This window comes from Xyrauchen texanus, chromosome 30, assembly GCF_025860055.1.
Source record: "Xyrauchen texanus isolate HMW12.3.18 chromosome 30, RBS_HiC_50CHRs, whole genome shotgun sequence".
Taxonomy (NCBI): Eukaryota; Metazoa; Chordata; class Actinopteri; order Cypriniformes; family Catostomidae; genus Xyrauchen; species Xyrauchen texanus.
Genome location: NC_068305.1, coordinates 11,672,863 through 11,696,565, shown reverse-complemented (window position 1 = coordinate 11,696,565; position 23,703 = coordinate 11,672,863). Strand labels below are relative to the sequence as shown.

Here is a 23,703-nt window from a genome sequence, read left to right as displayed (position 1 = left end):
GCTACAACAGCAGAAGACCCCACCGGGTACCACTCATCTCCACTACAAATAGGAAAAAGAGGCTACAATTTGCAAGAGCTCACCAAAATTGGACAGTTGAAGACTGGAAAAATGTTGCCTGGTCTGATGAGTCTCGATTTCTGTTGAGACATTCAGATGGTAGAGTCAGAATTTGGATAAAACAGAATGAGAACATGGATCCATCATGCCTTGTTACCACTGTGCACTGTGTTACCATATATATATGAGAGAGGAGGTCCCCCCTCAGGGAAATTTTCCAGGGAGGTGCTGTTGCGAGGAGCTTGAGGTCCGAGAACCATGTCTGGGTGGGCCAGTATGGCACCACAAGGGTTACTTGTTCCTCGTCCTCCCTGACCTTGCACAGAGTCTGTGCAATTATGCTGAATGGTAGGAACGCGTATTTGTGCAGACCCCAGGGTCAGCTGTGTGCCAGCTCGTTTGTCCCTACATGTGCTATGCCAAATCGACTCCAAATTAGCTGGACCACATGGGGGTGGAGTCTCCACTCTCCCCTGAACATCACCTGCCACAACAGCGCATCCGCTGAGGCATTGACGGGGACACCTGTGTACACACAGCAACTCTCGCGAGTGAGCTAGAATCAGCCAGTCGTCGAGGTATCTAGTATGCGGATGCCCTCTTCCCTTAACGGGGCAATAGCTGCCTCTGCGACTTTCGTGAAGACACGAGGGGAGAGGGAAAGGTCGAAGGGGAGGACCTTGTACTGATACGCCCATCCGTTGAAAGCAAACCGTAGGAAGGGTCTGTGTCGAGGAATAAGCGAGACATGAAAATATGCGTCCCGTCCTTCAGTGGCGGGGGGAGCAGGAAATGTAACATTGAGGCCCTGCTAGTGCTCAGTGTCAGGTCACCGTGTGACCCAAGGAGAGAGGAAACTGCTCTTTTTTGACAATGTGGGTACCACAGCTCGTCTGGGGTGTAGCAAACACAAAACAAAAGGGAACAAAAGATTCTCCTCCCTGCCCTCCACCAGGGGACAGAATTTTCTGGTCATCAGCTCCCGGGTTCCAGCAGACATCTTCCTCCTTGGGGCAGCCGTCCCAGGGGTGCATAGGAGACTTCTTGGGGGTCTTTGTGCCAGGCCATGAGGCAAAGGGCTTGCCGTGGGCTGGGGTGTATGGGGTACACACTCTTGTACCACGCCAGGGCAAGATGTTCTGCATCGACTCTGTCTGTTTCTTCACAGCCAAAAACTGCTGGGCAAAGTCTTCGACAGCGTTGATGAAAAGGCTGACCTGGGAGATGGGTGTGATCAAGACGCGTGCCTTGTCAGTGTCCCTAATCTCGAACAGATTCAGCCATAGGTGACCCAGCTGCGATATGGAAGGTTTTGTGGTCAGATGAGGCCAAGATAGAACTTTCTGGCCAAAACTCAAAGTGCTATGTGTGGCGCAAACCTAATACTTCCTATGCCTCAAGACATCCCTACAGTGAAGTATGGTGTTGGCAGCATCATACTGTGTGGCTGCTTTTCATCATCAGGGACTGGGCATCTTGTTAGAATTGAAACAAGAATGGATGGAGCATAATATAGGGAAATACTGCAAGAGAACCTGCTTCAGTTTGCTAGCTTGGGAGGAAATTCACCTTTCAGCATGACAATGATCCCAAGCACAAGGCCAAAGCAATATTGGAGTGGCTCAAGAACAAAAAGATAAATGTCCTACTGTGGCCCAGTCAATGTCCTGATCTCAATCATATTGAGAATCTGTGGCACTATTTGAAAAGTGCAGTTCACAAGCATCACCCAACCAACCTGAACAACCTGGAGCAAATCTGCTGAGAAGAATGGGTCAAAATCACTTTGTCACTTTGTGCATAGCTGGTACATATATATATACCCCAAAAGACTTAAAAGCAGTTATTGCAGCAAAAGGTGGCTAGACCAAATATTAATGTGTGGGGGTTGAATACTTACGCAAACAAGTATTCAAGTATTAAACATTTAATTTTTTTATTTTTCATAAAAATATTTCCCAACAAAAACCAATGTCACTTAACAATTAGCTGATTTTGAGTTTCAGTGTTTTAAAATAAAATATCTATCAGAATGAAATTTTAGTGTACCACTTGTAATATGGTAATATCAGATAATTGACCAGGGTCTGAATACTTTTGCAAGGCACTGTATATATATATATATATATATATATATATATATATATATATATATATATATATATATATATATATATATGTGTGTGTGTGTGTGTGTGTGTGTGTGTGTGTGTGTGTGTTAAATACTCAAAAAGCAAAGAAATTAGTTAAGTATGTATAATTAATACTCATTAAAAATCAGTGCCCTTTTTTATCCTTCCACCCCTGTCCCTGCTAAGGTCTGTCCATGTCACTGCTCAAAAGAAAGTGATTTGCTGGCAGGAAAAATGTAAGATAAAGGAAAATCATTTCAAACATGATAAAACATATCACTACTGTACATGTCTCATCTAATAATTATGGTCTTCCACTGTAGAATTTATCCATTTAGCATCACAGCATGAAAACATTGTCACTACTCATTCTATTCTAACACATACATGTTAGAATAATAATGCTATTGTTAACTCATTGCACTCTGTTTCTGGACATCTATCATAGCAGTGGATAATATAAGTAATCCCCGCTGTTGACATCTTGCGAGTGTTATTAGGATAACCATTAACTGCATACATTCTGGTAAATGTTAAAGACATCTTACATTTAACATTTAAAAAGCAAGAATCTAACCGCATGACACGCAAGCAAGCAGAGACTGGCTACACACAAAAGGCCAGCCAATCGCACTTCAGCTAGCCAACTGGAAATTCCACCCACCTTACGAAATACAGTGGCCCCTTTTGTTTTTACACACCTTGGGGATACGAAACAGATCTTTCCATTTTACATACAAATATTAGTGACAACAAGTATTTTGTCTTGAGCAATTTACAAATTTTCTTTGTCATTTAGTGTAAAATATTTTATTATACAAATGACTTTTTTTAATAGAAGAGAGGTTTTAGTTGATTTCTTATTTCTGGTCAATGCATTTAGTGAGCCATAAAACATTTTCAAATCTATACAAAATTATTTTAAACAGGGCTTAATAGGCATTACTTTATCTTTATGCAAGTTCAATTTCCCAAGAAGAGTTATTAATTTTAGAGTATCATCAATTATGGCACTCGCTGATAATTTTGAGTATAGTCTTTTTACAAGGCAGTAACAAATTGCATGATGCGTAATGGCAGTTAGGCTACAAGTACACGGTGCCTTGAACTCTAACTAAATTATCTATTAAGGTTTAGAGGTTCAATACTGATGCCCATCATTTTAATCCTGTTCTGAGTGCATTTGTTCAGTTTCCAGCCAAAGAATTTTAGGCTTGCTTATAGTCGCTTATGATTCACATAGCATACATTCACGTTACATGCATGTATTGCATCACTTTCATTAATGATTGGGCATCAATACATCTGAAACTCCATCTTACTAAAGCCATCATTATTTCTATAATTAAATTATGTAGTAGTTAATATATTTTGGTGCCTCGACAAGATTACAAACAACTTCCATGTTTGTCAGTATTTCCACATTATTTTCATATTGAGAAGACCAACTCTGGACATATTTACCAAAGTGATCAGCATCTTTGGACTGGACAGCTCCCGTAATGAAGCACTTAAGTTCTGCTTCATAACGAGCGATCTACGTGCTGGTTTGGGAAACAGTACTGTAAAAAATTACTGTAAATTTACTGCCAAATTCCTACAGCAATCTGATTCTTAAATACAGTATTTTGCTGTTAAACAAATTACAAACATTCATTATTTTTACGTGCATTTCCCAAAACTGCTCTTAACATGAACGTGCGATGATGTGGTTTAAGTGCTACTAAAGAGAGATGCTATCCATAAATGTGAAGTGCAGAAATGTGACTGTATAGTGCTGCTCGTCATTGCTACTTCATTATATATATTCACACTATATATATATATATATATATATATATATATATATATATATATATACATACAAACAGTATATATTTCACATTTGGACATTGGAGTTAACACCAGCAAGTGCACAGAAAAAAATCCTTAAGCACCCTTCTTGTTTATTTTTATAATTTGTAAATTGTATGTAATGATTAATTTTGTATATGCATTTGTGTACCCCTGGCATTTTTGTATTTTGTGTATTTAATTAAAAACAAAACAAAAAACACTTGGTGTAGCCTTGTGTGGCCAATTAGCACTGTGATTGAGATGACCAATGAAAACGTTCCTGAGGATTTAGTCATGACTGCCGGGCACGGTTTGCGCTCATATGGTTTGGGGAGGGAGGGGGGGTTAAATCATGCAATGTACACAAATACAAGTATTTCAGGCATAGTTTGTGTGGTTGGTGGCTGGTGTCCTGTTATGGCCATATGATGTCCATCATCACCTTTAACGGCCGTCTGTGCCTCTGCCCGCTGGCAACTCATGCCGTACCCGCAGAATCCATTTAGTTTCAATTAACTTTGCTACCATCCATAACAGAGACACGCTCCCTGCCTTTTCGTCGCTCTGCCAATGCAGAAATCCACTGAGTGAGTGTTCACCTACCTCGTCCTTAACTCACCTCCTAGTTTGTCGATTTAGTGGTGAGGGTCTGTCTCAAATTGAATGCCACAGTTTTTTTGTGGCCGTTCTGAGCATGAAAGTCATTAGTAGTGTTAAGTGGTCAGTGAATTGGGAGGCTTGGCTGCTTTGCTTAGCGCTCAATTGCCAACTGAAAGAAAATTATCATTTGCTGCGTTGTGAGATCAGCATGCTCTCTTTCTGTCTCCTCTTCTCTCGTTCTCTGCCTTTCTCTTTTTTAATGTTCAGACAGTGAAACAACAGTGCCACCTTGTGAAAGTGGGGAGAAAATTCATCAATTGATCTGTTTAACCTGTTAACCTGCACCCCCACTCAGGGGCTCACAGCTGAAAATGACATACCTGAATTAAAATAAATATAGCTCCTGAGAACAGTGTACCACAGGCACAATTAAGGTCTCTTTGGAAAGAAGACACTTGGCACTCTACTAACAACAAATCAGAGTTGATAATGCTCAAACAAATAAAAAGTTATAAAAGTTGAAGTGCCTCATAAATAATGTGAACTTCAAAAAATGTTTTATTATTTCATGTACAACTATATAAAAATAGACCTGGAGGAATCCAATTATGTAAAGGATTGAAAGCCACAAGTCTCATCAGTTTATATTTCAAATTTGAGGAAGATATAATGAAAAATGGGGTTCCTGCAAGCTTTTTTCCAAGACTATGTCGGTTCCCTTTCTACCTCCCCTGCCTGAGGCACATCCCCAGAAATGACATCCCCAAACTAAAATAATTGTAGTTACTGAACAATTTGCTCTACATGCACAATTTAGACATATTTAAAAAGAAGACACTTTGGAGTTTATTACCCAAATGTAAAAGTTGAAAAAACTTACACAGACAATAATTTATAGAATTTAAAGTGTCTTGAAGATAATTTGTACTGCAAGTAACATTTCATTATTTTATGGAAAAATCAATGAAAACAAACCTGGATGAATCCAGTTAGGCAATTGATTGAAAGCCACAAGTCTCATCAGTTTATATTTCACATTTGAGGAAGATATTATGAAAAATGAGATTTCTGCAATATTTTTTCCAAGACTATGTCCAGGTACCAAGAAGCCTCCTTGGATACCTCAAAAAGCAACCTAATGATCAAATGTTATGAAGGGTACTGCAAGCTATTTTAGTCATATACACTATTCATACCGATAGTCGCCCATTCAACATTCAATTGCTGGTGATGGCCAGTGATACAGACAGCATTCATATGGATGGCAGACATAGAACCAACAAACAATCACACTGATGGCCAGCCATCAGACAAGCCATTTGTTTTATATTTGGTCTTTTCAGACCACAATGCATTTACCATATAAATCAAATGGGAAAACAAACACACACACACACTCTCTCTCTCTCTCACACACACACACACACGTATAATGTGTGCATGTTACATAGCAACTCACCGATGTAAAATTGGACCATCTTTTCCGTCCTCAATTATATCACCGTCGTCGCTGTATTCACTCCTCAATTTCGTCATCGCTGCTTCGAGTGATCTCAAATAAAACATCTTCAGCAGAAAAAACTTCTTTTGACGATCCATTTGATGAGATAATCCGTCCAGTAAGTAAGACGCGAAAACAGATGTTGACTGGGGAACCGTCTTTTTACTATGGCTTGTTTGTTGTCAAATGACGGGGTGTGGTCACAGCCTAATTCGCAGGTTAGAGTGGCTGATTCAAATAAATAAAAAACATCTTGTTCGCGAGGAATTTAAACTTCCCGGATATCGTTGGAATCGTGCACTGCTTGGCTACATTTTCTATCAGTCATATCATTTCAATTCTTTCATTGGCTTTCGTTGTAAAGACAAAACAATAGGATCAGCATATCATGACGTCAAAAAACTGACCGCAGTGTTTGGATATTTCGACCTATATATTGCCTATCTTTGTATTTGTGTGTGTGTGTGCGGTCTTAATTTGTTCATTACACTCTAAGCAACACACCCATATAACGTTCGGCAACCGGAGTCTGTTTTTATGCATAATTTTATTGCATAACCGACAAGTATGATACTTCACCCTGAAGAAACTTCGATGTAAACAAAGGAATAACCATCAATGTTACAACGTTAATGTTTCTTTGGACTAAAAATGCTCTATGGGATGTTATTCAGTGGACCCTCACCTTTCCATCCAATCTGGAACTTTTAGCAGTGGATGCGTGTGTGGCTCGTTATTACGACACTACTGGTAAGTACTCCGTTTTTGGTTACGTTTGTTTGATCTGTATTGCTTACATAAATGCAAGAAATACATTCGTTATAAGCTTTTCATCGAAAAACAGAGCTCTATCATCGATGCTTGAGGCTTACACCTTTAAAATGATATATAGTTTGCCAAGATTAATGATGTTCTTTCAGGTTAAATCTATTCATAAACATTAAACTGGGGGGCTCTTCGGTGCGACTGCGCACTGGTGCAGGTTAACAGGTTAAAGCTGAAATGTGTAACTTATGTGCCACTAGCATAACCAAATGAAATTACAAAAATAGTAATTGCTTTCAAACAGATTTCACAAGCACTCTTTCCTGTCTACCATTGGTTGGACAAACAGATCAGACAGACAATTCCACCCCAAACTCATGCCATTGGTTTAGCTACTGGTTGTATGTAATTGTTCTGTCTTTTGTTCTGTGTACTAAGAGTAAGTTGTGCAAAAGACTAATACACTTACTTCATATAACTGGGATAACAAACACAAGTTCCACAGAGCCACAGTGTTTATACATCTGGGGGGAATCATCCTTTCAATGCTTTACTTATATTTGTCTCTGCACATTCAGCTGTGATCAAATAATGTATATTTACATAGAAATTGATAGTTCACCCAAAAATTAAAATTATCTTATCATTTACTCCCTCCCAGATGTGTATGACTTTCTTTCTCCTGCTGAACACAAAGATTTTTAGAAGAATATTTCATCTCTGCAGGTCCATACAATGCAAGTGAATGGTGATCAAAACTTCAAAATAACATAAAGGCAGCATAAAAGTAATCCATCTGACAGAAGCAATATAATACAGTAGGAGTGGATGAGAAACAGATCAATACTTAAGTCCTTTTTGACTAAGTCCTTAAAGGAATAGTTCACACAAAAATGAAAATCCTCTCATAATGCTATCAAAAAAAACCTTTTGAATATTGGATTGTTTCTCACCCATACCTATCATATCACTTCTGAAGATAAGGATTTATCCACTGGAGTCATATGGATTACTTGTATGCTGCCTTTATTTAATTAGCCTTATATGGACCTAGAGAGCTTAAATATTTTTCTACAAATCTTCATTTGTGCTCTGCAGAATTAAGAAAGTCATACACATCTGGGATGGCATGAAGGTGAGTAAATGATGAGAGAATTACAATTTTTGAGTGAACTATTCCTTTAAGCCCTTTCTACCATTTTTACCTGCCCAGGAGTTGGCGATATGCATGAAGAATCACCAAAAACAAAAGAAGAAGAATGTGCAAGTTAGAGCGAAAGAGGAATCCTTTTTTATAGTAAAAAAAGGATATACATTTTGATATGTGTCTCATCCACACCTATCATATCACTTCTGAAGATATGGATTAAACCACTGGAGTCATATGGATTACTTCTATGCTGCCTTCATATGCTTTTTGGACCTTTTAAAGTTCTGGCCACCATTCACTTGCTGTAATGATGAGCAGGTGAAGGCAGACGAGGGGCGAGGATCTAAATGCAGTGGGTCTTTATTTAAACAAGAATGACAACACGACAAACAGGAACAAAGGAAATATCCACAATGGGAAAAATAAAACAAAAACACTGAAGACATTCACTGGGAAAACAGGCAAAACAAGCATCCACAAACATCAACGTTCGACAGGGGAATGGAGAAACAGCAGGGTTAAATACACACACACAGGATGATCACAAACGACAATCAGGTGCAAACAATGACAGAGTGCTGGCAGTGATGAGATCCGGGAATTGTGGGAAGTGTAGTTTTAGACAAAGACAAGTGAAACACAGGGCAGACAACAAGGGAATCGTGACACTTGCATTGTATTTACCTACAGAGCTGAGATACTTTTCGGAAAATCTTTGTTTGTGTTCAGCAGTAGAAAGAAAGTCATTCACATCTGACAGGTAAATTATGAGATAATTTTCATTTTTGGGTGAACTATCACTTTAATTCTGCAACATTTGATTGGAGAGAGGTGTACAGTGTAGAATGCTAATGGAAAAAGGACCATTTAGATTTCAGTGACCAGACAGAGTAACAGAATTTCAGATGCAATTAAACAAACTAACATCAATGGCGTGTGTTGGTGCTTGCAGTTGCAAAGGTGGGGCAAATGCAGGTGGGTGTCAGAGAGGGTGTTTTTGCAATGTTCATAGTCCAGCAAGCAACTTTTTTTTAAACTCTTCTCTTGTGTACACAATGGAGCAAATGTCTTGCAGCTTTAAATAGTCTAAAAACATTACAAACAAAAAACCTAAAGCTTTTCATTTAATAATCACAGCATAACATACAGTGTGAGTATTAGATGTCTGCTATAAAGTAAGAACACAAATACATTTATGTTGTGTGCCTGCATTGGGTTCGTTTTTAGTTTAATTGTGGTTTTCTTTCCTTTTCCTTTTTGAAGAGATCACCCAAAAAATTTAAATCTATAATTTTCTCACCCTCATGTGTTCCAAACCTATATGACATTCTTTCGTCCATGGAACACAAATGGAGATCTCAGTCACCATTCAATTTTATTGCATATTTTTGTAAGTGAAAAGTGACTTATTAGGCTGCATCCCTTTGAATAATTTTTTATTTTTCATATAATTTTTATTTGATCAGTTTTAGTGAGATTCCTTCAGTTTCTCTGATCAGGCTTGTTTAACTGGCTGTATGAGCAAGCTGGAATAGATAAATGTAGCCTTATCAACACCTACCTCTGACCTAATCATGACTCTGCTCTATGAAGGATTTACAACTACATAATGACATCAGGCTTGAGTAGAGACATGTGTGTCTTTGCCAGTTTTCTTAGAATCAGTATCACAGATGTTATCTATATCTGGATTTCATACTGCACACAATAAGTCTTTCATTTCATTTTCATGTTTTTGCCCTCTTGATATTCTAGCAGAAACAGGCAAGCCTCATCCTGCTGTGTTGGATTCAAGGAAGACGAGGTATTGATTGAGCACTCTGTCCTGAAGCGTGAGCTCTGTCAAAGGGTTGAAGGTCAGAGCTGAGGGGAATTAACCAGTGGTTACCTTCTCATGCTTCTCTCTGCTGTGCAAGCTAAAACAGAGTTGGATTTTGGAAAGTTAGAGATTGTTTTTTTAGGCATGTTTAAACTGACTTTGCTACCAACGTAGTGTTACTATTTTTACAACTATCAAGGTACAATTTTGTAATTATTATTAGTTGTAACAAAGTTCAGTGGAAAGGAGGAGGCGAGAACCGTCTTGACAATATACATCATCTTTTAATAAAACAAAAAGACACAAACATAAACACATGCAGAGCAGCTGCCCGTAACGCTCTCTCACGAACTGCCGCCTGCAGTCACCTTTATTCCTCTAGGGGGCTTGATTAGCATGATTAGGACCCACATCACGACCCAGCCCCGCCATCCTCCCTGCCACATCGGACCTGGGAGGGTGGCAAGGGGAGGGAAAAACAACAACAACAAAAATGAGAGGGAAAGACCAACACGGATTGACAGCGGGAGAGAGAGAGGAGAGAGAGAGAGAAAAGAAAACCGTAATTGCCGGTTCTCCGATATGCCGTAGCCTGTTCCTAGGCCACTCCTCCACCCTCTAGTGGACAACAGCTGTGCATCCCCGGGCAGATAGGAGGTAGTCATCCAGCCCATGGTGGACGGAATGCCCAACCGTGTTTTTGGTGGATGGTAGGGGAACCACAGGAGAACCACTGCCAGGGTCTCTCCCGCCCCTGGCAGTGGTTCTCCTGCTCCATACCCTCTCGTGGTCGGCGGTCCTCTCTTGACCCCGCCACGTTTTAGCGGCCAGTAGGGTCTCCTCCACCCCTGGCAGCGGCCCTGACCGCTCCAGGTGATCGGTTAGGTGCCCTTCATCATCTCGTGATCGGCGGCCATTCCTCTGCTCTAAGTATGGCCGCAGCTGCTCCGTTGGGGTGGATGTTAGTGGTGAAGACTCTACTACAGAGCATCCCTCCTCCTTCCTGGGTTTCGGCACCAGTGTAACAAAGTTCAATGGTAAGGAGGAGGTGAGAACCAGCTTAACATTTAAATAATCTTTTACTAAAACAAAAAGACACAAAAAAAAGCACATTCAGGCAGCTGCCCGTAAATCTCTCTCTAGAACTGCTGCCTCCGGTCACCTTTATCCCTCTAAAGGGCTTGATTAGCCTGATTAAGGGCCAGGTGTGCAGTATCGTGTCCCGGCCCTCCCCCCCTCCCTTCTACATCAGTTTATTTTCTCACTGTTGTTTGAAGAGTTAGAAATCAGACATCGTTCCACTAGAAACTAGAACTGGAAAACTACCAAAAATAATGACTAAGAAAATTATTAAGTGTTATTTAATCTCAATGCATTTGATCTTAAAAAAAAAAACTGATAGCGAATGAGAGCTTACACAGCTCTGTCTCTACAAGGATACTACATATAACAAAAATTCACGTTAAATCATATTCCATGAGTCCAAATACAAATTCAGTTCAAAGATGTATTCTCAGATAAACAATGTCCCACTGGTGGTAGCCTAACAGGAAAATGTCAATGCTGCAAACTAAAATGTCTTTCGTTCTTATGCAGGACTCTTGAGGAATTAAGTTAGCCAACACCATAGAGCGTTACAGAAGATATTTCTACCTCTAAACCAAAGTTATATGAAGTTGGGCATACAATAAATCTATTTTGATTAAAGTACTCAATAAATGAAGTTAGATGTCTGTAAAAATATAAAAAATATATTTTAAAAATAAAATTTTTAAAAAATAAGCTTTTTCAATGATGACTCAATTTATTAACATCATAAACATTTATTGCAGTTTCCAATATGATCTTTAACCTTTAAATTAGCAGCCTAATGCAATGGGGCCAGCAAGTTTATCACTTTGTAGGATTGTCGATCATGCCCATGAAGAGGATGCTCTTGGTGCTGTCCTCTACAATTAGCAGCATGGTCGGCCAGTTGAGGGTCACAGTGGACACCATTTCATTTGTGGTTGCAGCTGCTGCCTCAGTGCCTTTCTCATCAACACAGAGTACTGCCTGGTGGACAATTGTGGAATTGGGGGCCAAAGTGTAGTATGGCTCTCTAGGTACAGTATAGCTCTCTAGGTACAGTATAGTATAATACTGCATTCATATGTGTTTACGCCTTTAGGTTTATCAAACTTTAGTAGTCCATCAGAACGGATAAAAGAACCTGTGACACCTTGACTTTGATATCCTCTGTAATTCCAGAGAAATCTGCATTGTCACTGAATGCATCAACCATTCCCATGTCCTACAGAGTGGTTTTCAACTTGGAAGTTGCAGAAATGGAGAACTTGGGCATAAACAGGTCCACTGAGCTAAAGGACAGAAAAAGTAGAAATTTATTAAATGCACCAATATTACCAAAAAAATAAATGAATAAATATGCCAACATAGACAGGTTGAAGGATTCAAACAGTGGACAGTCCCAGTGCTGTTACACTTAATATAATCTCTCTCGGAATGTCGCTTGTCCAATTAGATTAGAGGACTAACATTTGAACATTCAGTCAATGTAATTCTGAGATTTTGGTATATTTTATTTACTGCTTTGCAAAAACCATAAATCTGATGAGTTAGAAAAGATAAAGCACACTAAGTCAGAACAGCCCGAAGGTCTGTACCAAGTTTGTTGGATGAAGCTTGAAAGCTTTAGGGTGTGTTACATCTAATAATTTTGGTCTTTGTAGAGGGATTTTGGAAAAACTCTAATAAGGCTTGTGGAGGAAACAATCTCACAAAATGTAAGTGGTAACATCTGAAGGTACATCTTGTATTACCTTCTGAAGTGTTTATCATGCCAGTTCTTAATAAGGTGTCTGCAGATGGAGTCTTCAGCCTCCTTCATCTTGCCTTCATCAAGGAGAATGTTCATCATAGAAGTGTTGCCTTTGTAGGGTATTATCATGACTGTAGTGTGGTTGCCATGGTCTTCATAGATGTCTTAGCGGTCGGTTTTCTTCATCATATCTACTTTGACCTTGGCGTCCTTGTCCACATGGAAATCAGCTTTGTGGGTCAGAGCTACATCAAATGGCTGGTCCCATTTTCCTACCAGGACAAAATGCAATATTTGTCACTGCAACTCAAAGCCTACAACAATCAACCAACAAACTAAAACTTCTTCAAATATTAATACTTATATGTAGAGAATATTAAGAGAAGTACCTCTGAATAAATATAATTGATCAGCATCATCACCGTGTCTGGATTCAGATCCTTCACCATATTGGTGATTTTGTCATTGGTTTTCTTGGCAATTAACTTGTTAATGTCCTGTTCAGCAATCTCAGGTTTGGAAAAGTCAACACTGAAGGCTTCACTGTGGTAAAAATGATGAACGTCTTTCAAGAACATGTCCACCAATCTTAAACCTTCTCTCACGGCCACACAGCACCTACCTCCAACTGCATGGCTTCCTGACTGTGGCCCAGCATGTGGAGTAAGTGTGCATAGCCTTCAATGACTTGCTTTGCCTGCTACTCACTGTAACCCTGGCTGATATATATATTTATGAATGAGTGTTACCCTTGGCACCAACAGCCAGCATACTTAAAGCAATGGCAATACTGACCAGGGAGAAGAAAATGTTCTTAACCCAGGCTTCAGGGTTGAGAGTGATTTTCTTGTAGAGAGCGAAGGAAAAGTCGGCATTTTCTCACTTGTATGCTTTATAACCAAGGGCGAGTCTAGCCCCTTTTTAGGGGTGCTTCAGCACTCCTAAAAAGGAGCTCAGCACCCCTAAAACTTGGAGTAAGAAATGTTGTTATTCTAAAATTTTTGTTCGTCTTTGACAAGGTTAAATAATGTCCAAAACATACTCCATAGTTTGTGGTTTAAAATGTATGTGTTAACTCTTTCCCCGCCAGCGTTTTTTAAAAAAAGTTGTCAGCCACCGCCAGGGTTTTGGACAATTTTCGCTAAACTTTAATGGCCCGCAGAATATTTTCTTCCATGAATATTTTCCGATTTTATTTTATCTTCATTTGTTCTTTTTTTATTGCGACTTGAACAGAGGTAGGTTTTGTCAAAAACAACATTTCGGACAAAAAGCTGAGAAAAAGGCATGTTTATGTCTGATATTTTGAGCTTCTCATACTCCACTTCTTCATGTTTGAGACGATCGCAGTTTGTTTCTTTGATCAAAGAGTTGCGTACTCTTTCAAAACATGCGCAGGGATCTTCCTTACCGTATAACACCTAAAACACGGAAACCCGGAAAATTCCGTGTTTGGCGGGGAAGCGTTTTTTCATAAAACACGGAAAATTCCGTGTTTGGCGGGGAAAGGGTTAAGGATGAAAATGAAAACACCCCCGCTTAGCAAATGGTGTCATCCTCTTCTCTTCTTCTACTTCTCCTCTGTACCTGCACCGCTCAGCACGACCGTCATCCAGTGCGAAACACACACAGAGTGAGAACCCGTTATGTAGTGTTGTGAATCAACTAAGTTGCTCCAAAGCTGTGTCTCACACTTCTTTCCTTTTACCTAGAGTTGTTCCGATTCCGAAACCATATCGGTGAGTACTGGAGTCAGTATCCTGAATCACCATGGTACACCTATAATAAGTGTTTATTTTCTGACTATTTTAGTCCAGCGGGTCGCCGCCGCTGTGGAGTAGCACAGGACCTGAGTGACTCGTCCATAGTCATAAACGGAGAGAAGTAGCGCCGGTTACAATGTTCTTCCGCAAGACGCATGCAGTTCTGTTTATTAACTGCTAGAGCGTGAAACAAAAACAGCAGCGCGACAAATAAACTGCGTACCTGTGTAGTGCATACGTGTGTCTCTGTTGGTAAAGTTTATCGTTAATTTGATACTCATTTTAACAATCGGGAGTCATGTAAACATGACATCACGTGCGTCTTTGCTGGTCAGTCGTCATGGAAACATGAAGCCCTGGCGTTTGTACCAGAGTAAAACAAACATATCACTGTATACCACCAGTATGTGTGAAAACACTCATTGTGGCTTTTTAAATGAATTGTTATTCATTCCTAGATTTATATCTGTTATTTTTCAGTTGTGGCTGACTATCAAACTACACAATAAAAGAAAGTTTAATGTTTTTCTTTTGCGGTATTTATTCATTCCACACACACAGAGGATTTAACCTGAACCAGGCTTAACTCCTGAACTCCTAGCATTACTCTCTCTCTCTCTCTCTGTGCGTGTGTGTGTGTGCGTGTGTGTGTGGCCTGCCAGTGAGCAATGGACATACGACAGTTCTTTAAAAGAAAAAAGACAGATTCAGGTGAGAGACTATGGACAGTCCATAATGACCTCTGTCTTGTTTTTTTGTTTGTTTTGTTCTTCTGAAAAGTGTTAAGCTAAAGTAACAGATAATGCAAACCAGCTATCTGTTGTTGTATCAAATTACTTATCTAGGCAATCCCCTGTTTTTATTTTTTTTATTTATTTCAAACCTACAATGGAGAATACAGCTTATATTGTGAAAGGAATTTGTGATTTAAAAACGTTTCTAAGCTCAATAATAATAATAATAAAGACATTTAAAATGGCACGCCTCTGTGTGCCTTTTGATCATATCCTTAGAATCTGTAAATGGTCTCCATAACATTTTTGTGACATGACAAACTGACCTCAACTCTCCTGCCTACAATATATTTGTGTATGATTGTCAGTGCCAAGGGAAAGAGAAGGAGATGGAGAAGGAGAAAGGGAAAGGGAGAGCATGCAGGAAGAACCAGGTGAGGAAACAACAACAAAAAATTGACATATAGTGAATAGTGGCAAGCAAAACAGTAACTACTCATACTCCATACTAACTTATTGGCATTAAGTAGCCTATATTACATTTACTTTTTGTAACATTATTTTACCCCACATTTTTTCATAATAAAGGAGGAGGAAAACAACAGGGAGAGTCCATTAGGGATGAGAGGGATTTGATTAGTGAAAGAAATGAAGAGACAGAGGGAGTGCAACATAGAGACCTCCAAGTCAAAGCAGCAGAGACAGAAGAGAGCTGTTCAGTCTTAGGGGATAAGGACACTGGTCCTAAACAGGTAAAGCTGTCTCAACACCCTCATACTCAATTTGGCACACAAAAAAAGTGCCTTTCAAGAACCATCCATCCATCCATCCATCCATCTTCAACCGCTTAACCGAAGTCGGGTCGCGGGGGCAGCTGCTCCAGCAGGGGGCCCCAAACTTCCCTATCCCGAGCCACATTAACCAGCTCTGACTGGGCGACCCCGAGGCGTTCCCAGGCCAGTGTGGAGATGTAATCTCTCCACCTAGTCCTGGGTCTTCCCCGAGGCCTCCTCCCAGCTGGACGTGCCTGAAACACCTCCCTAGGGAGGCGGCCAAGGGTGCCCCTTACCAGATGCCCAAACCACCTCAACTGACTCCTTTCAACGCAAAGGAGCAGCGGCTCTACTGCGAGCTCCTCATGGATGACTGAGCTCCTCACCCTATCTCTAAGGGAGAAGCCCGCCACCCTTCTGAGGAAGCCCATTTCGGCCGCTTGTACTCGCGACCTAGTTCTTTCGGTCATGACCCAACCTTCATGACCATAGGTGAGGGTAGGAACAAAAATTGACCGGTAGATCGAGAGCTTTGCCTTTCGGCTCAGCTCTCTTTTCGTGACAACGGTGCGATAGAGCGAGTGCAATACCGCCCCTGCTGCCCCGACTCTCCGGCCAACCTCCCGCTCCATTGTCCCTCACTCGTGAACAAGACCCCGAGGTACTTGAACTCCTTCACTTGGGGCAAAACCTCATTCCCTACCTGGAGTACGCACTCCATCGGTTTCCTGCTGAGAACCATGGCCTCAGATTTAGAGGTGCTAATCCTCATCCCAGCTGCTTCACACTCGACTGCCAAGCGATCCAGTGAGAGCTGAAGGTCACGGACCGATGATGACATGAAGACAACATCATCTGCAAAAAGCAGCGATGAGATCCCCAGCCCACCGAACCGCACACCTTCCCCACCCCGACTACGCCTCGATATCCTGTCCATGAATATCACAAACAGGATTGGTGACAAAGCGCAGCCTTGGCGGAGACCAACCCCACATGGAATGAACTCGACTTTGTGCCGAGGACCCGGACACAGCCCTCGCTTTGGACGTACAGGGATTGGATCGCCCTAAGAAGGGACCCCCCACCCCGTACTCCCGCAGCACCTCCCACAGTCTCTCCGGGGACCCGGTCATACGCCTTCTCCAGATCCACAAAACACATGTAGACCGGATGGGCATACTCCCAGGCCCCCTCCAGGATCCTTGCGAGAGTAAAGATCTGGTCCGTCGTTCCACGGTCAGGACGAAAACCGCATTGTTCCTCTTCAATCTGAGGTTCGACAATCGGCCGAACCCTCCTCTCCAGCACCTTGGAGTAAACTTTACCAGGGAGGCTGAGAAGTGTGATACCCCTGTAGTTGGCACACACTCTCTGATCCCCCTTTTGAAGAGGGAACCACCACCCCGTTCTGCCACTCCTTAGGCACTGTCCCAGATTTCCACGCAATGTTGAAGAGGCGTGTCATCCATGACACCCCTCCACATCCAGAGCTTTCAGCATTTCTGGTCGGATCTCATCAATCCCCAGGGCTTTGCCACTCGCGGAGTTGTTTGACTACCTCAGTGACCTCCCCAGGGAAATAGAATCTGATCCCCCATCATCCTCCGGCTCTGCCTCTACCATAGAGGGCGTGTTGGGATTTAGGAGTTCTTCAAAGTGTTCCTTCCACGCCCAATAACCTCCTCGGTTGAGGTCAACAGCGTCCCATCTTTGCTGTATACAGCTTGAATGGTTCCCCGTTTCCCCTCCTAAGGTGGCGGACGGTTTTCCAGAAGCACTTTGGTGCGGACCGAAAGTCCTTCTCCATGGCTTCTCCGAACTTTTCCCACACCCACTGCTTTGCCTCCCTCACGGCCGAGGCCGTAGCCCTTCGGGCCTGTCGGTACCTTGCAACTGCCTCCGGAGACCTCCGGGACAACAAATCCCGGAAGGCCTCTTTCTTCAGTCGGACGGCTTCCCTGACAACCAGTGTCCACCACGGTGTTCGAGGGTTACCACCCCTTGCGGCACCTAAAACCTTGAGGCCGCAGCTCTCCACCGCGGCCGGCAATGGAAGCTTTGAACATTGCCCACTCGGTTCAATGTCCCCAACCTCCGCAGGGATGCCTGAAAAGCTCCGCCGGAGGTGTGAGTTGAAGATCTCGCGGACAGGGACCTCCTCCAAACGTTTCCAGTTCACCCGCACTACTCGCTTGGGCTTCCCAGGTCTGTCCAGAGTCTTTCCCCACCCCTGACCCAACTCACCACCAGATGGTGATCGGTTGACAGCTCTGCCCCTCTCTTTACCCGAGTGTCCAAAACATATGGCCTCAGATCCGACGACACGATTACAAAATCGATCATCGACCTTCGGCCTAGGGTGCTCTGGTACCACGTACACTTATGAGCATCCTTATGTTCGAACATGGTGTTTGTTATAGATAATCCATGACTAGCACAGAAATCCAATAACAAACATCCACTTGAGTTCAGATCAGGGAGGCCGTTCCTCCCAATCACGCCTTTCCAGGTGTCCCTGTCATTTCCCACGTGTGCGTTGAAGTCACCCAGCATCACTATGGAGTCCCCTACTGGGGCCCTATTCAGGACTCCATTCAGGGTCTCCAAGAAGGCCGAATACTCTGAACTGCTGTTCGGTGCATATGCACAGACAACAGTCAGAGTTTTCCCCCCCACAACCCGTAGGAGTAGGGAGGCGACCCTCTCGTCCACCGGGGTAAACTCCAATGTAGTGGCGCTCAGCCGGGGACTCGTGAGTAAATTTAACAACAGCTGGACAAAAGAATTTAATTTCATATCTCGAAGCCATATCGACAATACCCACGCCTTATGCAAAGTGTGTCACAATGATTGAAATATCGTACACGGTGGGAAAAACTACTTTACTCAGCACTATAAATCACAACAGCACAATTTGTATGTATTTTGCCTGCACCTGTCATCCAGCACCCCCTCCTTTTTAAAAATGCTATATCTAATAACTTTATTATAAACTTTATTAAATTCAAAACACTTTACAGCCCATTCTTTCACCCCTTAGTTTAAAAATAGCTGCTAAACAATCTTACTCAGATTTATTGCAATCTAATTTTTGAAACTTGCACAGTAATACTGTAGGACTTCAGGCCAGTGTTTAAGATCCCTCTTCTTTTAGATTTGGTTTCATCCACAATCAATTCAACCTCAAAGTCTGCACATAGAGACAGAGACACTCACTCACTCAATCACTCAATCAGTGATTACCTGTGAGAGAAGTCAGAGGGGTCATAAAGATGTATACCTTCACAGAGTCGACTCTAGATCTTTCTCCTGTGAGGGATTTGTATGATTGACTGACTTGGCAAACACTGACCAAACACCATGCTTCTCAAGAGAGTCTCTAATGTATATGTTTGTTTGTTTGTTCATTTCACAGCAAATGCAGGGAATCAGATCTCTGCCAACCTATCGGAGAGAGAAAGGAAATCAATGATTTAGACCACAATGATACACTCTCTCCATTTTATTGGCATGTTTACAACCATCTGATTCAGAATTAAGCTTGTTGAGCCTTATAGCTTACAGAGCTGTTTGTGGCCAAAAACAATGCTTCTAGCTTAATACAGCTCTGTCTGAACTGGATTATATCTAAATATAGGCTATACTTGCATGCATATAAACAGAATGAGAGAGGTACCCAAGCCTAAGGTTGGAAAGCCAGAAATTCATCTTTACCATGGAGAGAGAGTTCTCTAGGGACTTCAATGAGACAGTATTTTATACATCCACTTGTTGTGTGGCATCACTGTTATCTTTACTGTTTACTCTGGTGGCATGAATAAAGTCGGCCCTTCATAATCTTATGATGAGTTTTTTATTGACTAACATTAGTACATACTAGAGCTGTCAATAGATTAAAATTAATCGCGATTAATCTCATAATTTTTCATAGTTAATTGGAATTAATAATGTGATGCAATTTGATTATATATACTTATTTCCGGTCAAAATTCATTTATTTCCTTCTCTGGAAAGAACAAATTAATAGAACAAAACAGTACTTAATAATGCTAGTACAAAGACAGAAATTCAAAAGTAGCACCGATTCATGTAATATTAAACATTTACCAAAGTTTAAGTGGGATGTTGACTTATTGATAGAACTACTATTCATTGCAGTGTGCATTAAATATCTTAAACCCTCATCCTACACAATATTATCATCATCATCTTATCACTTTAAATGTGGAATGTACATTATTTGTTTCAGGGCAGCAAGCACGGTGTTGAACTCGGTGTCTTGTTCTGCTTGTAACGCTGACACTGCAGACGAAAATATAATTCATCCAAATTATCTGTTAATCATTAGCTGATGCTTCAGAAGCTCAACCACAATGGGTACAAAGCTGAAATTGTGTTAAATTTCAGCAGATCATCAACAGACCCTCCACAGGAGAACAAGCTGCACAGCACGCTTGTAAGTATTGGTATGCTAATGTGATAAAATGCTGACTTACAAAAGAAGCATATAACAAGTCCCATCAGTGTTTGTCTTATAAGAGGTCCTTTCTCCGGAATAGACTCACTGTTGTGGGTTTGTTTGTAGTTTGTATCCAAGTATATTGTCCCCACTGGACACATCGCAAATGTTCCGCCCTCTGATCAGTGTTCAGAACACGGAGCTGAATTAAATGTCAGAATCTAATGTATAATCAGTACATGCCTTTTTCACAATAAATATTTTTTTTTCCATGTTATACATTTTAAATAAATTGCACGCATTAACGCATTAACACTGACAGCACTAGTACATACACATTGCATATACACTGTATATTGATATTATAGTGCTTGTTTTTTTTTTATCCCCCTTTTTTTTCCCCAATTTGGAATGCCCAATTCCCACTACTTAGTAGGTCCTCATGGTGGCGTGGTTACTCACCTCAATCCTGGTGGCAGAGGACAAGTTTCAGTTGCCTCCGCTTCTGAGACCGTCAATCAACGCATGTTATCGCATGCTTGTTGTGCATGACACCGCGGAGACTCCCAGCACGCGGAGGCTCATAATACTCTCCGCAATCCTCACACAACTTACAACACGCCACATTGAGAGCGAGAACCACTAATCGCGACCATGAAGAGGTTAGCCCATGTGACTCTACCCTCCCTAGCAACTGGGCCAATTTGGTTGCTTAGAAGACCTATAGTCACTCAGCATGCCCTGGATTCAAACTTGCGACTCCAGGGGTGGTAGTCAGAGTCAATACTTGCTAAGCTACTGAGGCCCCCACCATTATAGTGCTTTTTTATTTGTTACTATTTTCACAGACATCTATTACAATGAGGCTATACAGTCTGGGTGTTATGAATTTATTAGTGGTAGCGTGTGATCCTCATTAGTTTGGTGTGATGCCCAGTTTTTGTCAGAACCCATTTACATTAACTACGTTTCCATCCAATGATTTTTTCCCAAAAAAGCTTTTGTGCATCAAAATATATCTGATGGAAATGCAAATTATCTCTAAAATTTCACAAGTGTCGGCAGTATTTTTCATATATAAATGTCGATACTTATAGTGTCGTGAAAAACTGGTTTGGAAACACTTTTTGTCAAGAAAATTGGCATTAACGCAAAAATGTAGTGTCACACGACAGTGTGTTTACCCCAATAGTTAGACCGTGTTAATCATGACGACGGTATACATCATTGAAATTATTGTACGTGATTATGGATTTATCTTAATAGATCCGATGCTGCAAACATGACACTTCCAGGAGTGCCAACACAAATATCTTGAATCATGCACATCGAAAAGTGCACAGAGAACAAATTTATGGCAACTGTTTGTGATTTATTTGCGGTAGCCATCCTTTATTTATTAAAGTTATTTTTCCACACAATCAAAATAATAGTCGACAGTCATGGAATTAGCCCACATTACAAAAACAAAACCTTTTTTTTTTGCACAAAGATGTTTACATTAAAAGTAAATACACAATACTAGGAGAAAAGCATCTGTGTGCTTTTTTCTAACACTAACATATAGCCAATTCTATAAAATTATTGTTTAGCTTACATAAGAAAAAACACTGGCAAAATTCCCTGTATTAAATACCATAAATTACCAAACGAAAAAAACATGAAATTAAAAAAATAAATTACCAAACAAAAAAAATATATATATTTTTAAACCTATATAGGCCTTTCCTTTACACAAACTTAAATTAGCCTTACCCTGTTCTGTAGACCAAAAAAGTCAGCGGAATCACATTCTCTGAATGTTCTACACTTTTTTTTTTTCAGAACTACTTGTCCAGTGCTGAGTTCACTTTCAGAAAACAAGCTTTTGAACATTTTAAAACGTTTATCTATTTTAAATCTAAGCCTCTTTACCTCAGATTGCATTTGCTGAGCTTCTTCAGAAAATGTAAATTGCATTATGACACTAAAATTAATTTGAGATGACAATCAAGTTCAGTTGGTCGTTAAAAGTTGCTGGACAAATATGCGGGGCATAATGCAGTTGTGATGGCAATGCTTTAGATTTGATAATTCTTCAAACTAGCTTGTTGAATATCAGGAATGTATCACGAGTAAACCCTGATATTACAAGCATATTTCTTTCTTTAATAGCTGTGCACACAGCATATACACATCGATGGATGGTCCTTATACTAAGACCGAAAGTTTCCCACCACTACTTGGTGCAGGTTTCCAGCTTGAACAGGGCCATGACGATTCGCTTTCGGGTCAGAACTGGTGGCATCCTGTGATGAACATAAGGACCAATATTACATCTTATCAGAAGGGCAACTGCTCCTTTTTGATTGCAATTCCTCATCTTCTGATTGCATTTATTTGTGAAATTAAAATGACAGTAAACTGGCTTATTTCAATTAATTGTCTCAATACTCTCCCCATTTTACCAAAACTTCGGAGGAAAAAAATTGGAACATCTGGGAGGCGAATTAGTGATAAACACACATTTCTGTTTGGGAACCGCTTAAGGGCAGATTTCTTTTACGATAAACCAAAACTTATATGACAAAGTGTGTTTTTTAGGCATGACGTCATCACGCACACAATTTTTATCGATAAAAGGACATTTGAATGGAAACAGGCAGAAGACCGCAAATTTCACAAAATTATTTGTATGCATTTTCACTTTGTCGATAACAAAATAGCGCGAATAGTGGAAGGAAACTAGGCTATATTCGGTGTGTGATACATAAACTCAGCAAAAAAAAGAAACATCCCTTTTTCAGGACACTGTATTTTAAAGATAACTTTACAGATCTTTAATGTAAAGGGTTTAAACAATGATTTCCATGCTTGTTCAATGAACCATAAACAGTTAATGAACAATGCACCTGTGGAACGGTCATTAAGACACTAACAGCTTACAGACAGTAGGCAATTATGGTCACAGTTATAAAAACTTGGGACACTAAAGAGACCTTTCTACTGACTCTGAAAAACACCAAAAGAGTGATGCCCAGGGTCCCTGCTCATCTGCGTGGATGTGCTTTAGGCATGCTGCATGGAGGCATGAGGACTGCAGATGTGGCCAGGGCAACAAATTGCTATGTCCATACTGTGAGACACCTAAGACAGCGCTACTGGGAGACAGGAAGGACAGCTGGTTGTCCTGGCAGTGGCAGACCACGTGTAACAAAGCCTGCATAGGATTGGAACATTTGAATATCACACCTGCCAGACAGGTACAGGATGGCAACAACAACTGCCCGAGTTACACCAGTTACACTCAA

The 23,703-nt window shown here is 40.8% G+C and overlaps 1 pseudogene; it reads right to left on the bottom strand.

The window, feature by feature from the left end:
• Positions 1-11,756: 11,756 nt before the first annotated feature.
• LOC127623658 (alpha-1-antitrypsin homolog) overlaps positions 11,757-23,703 on the bottom strand; it is a 37,709-nt pseudogene continuing 25,762 nt past the window's right edge.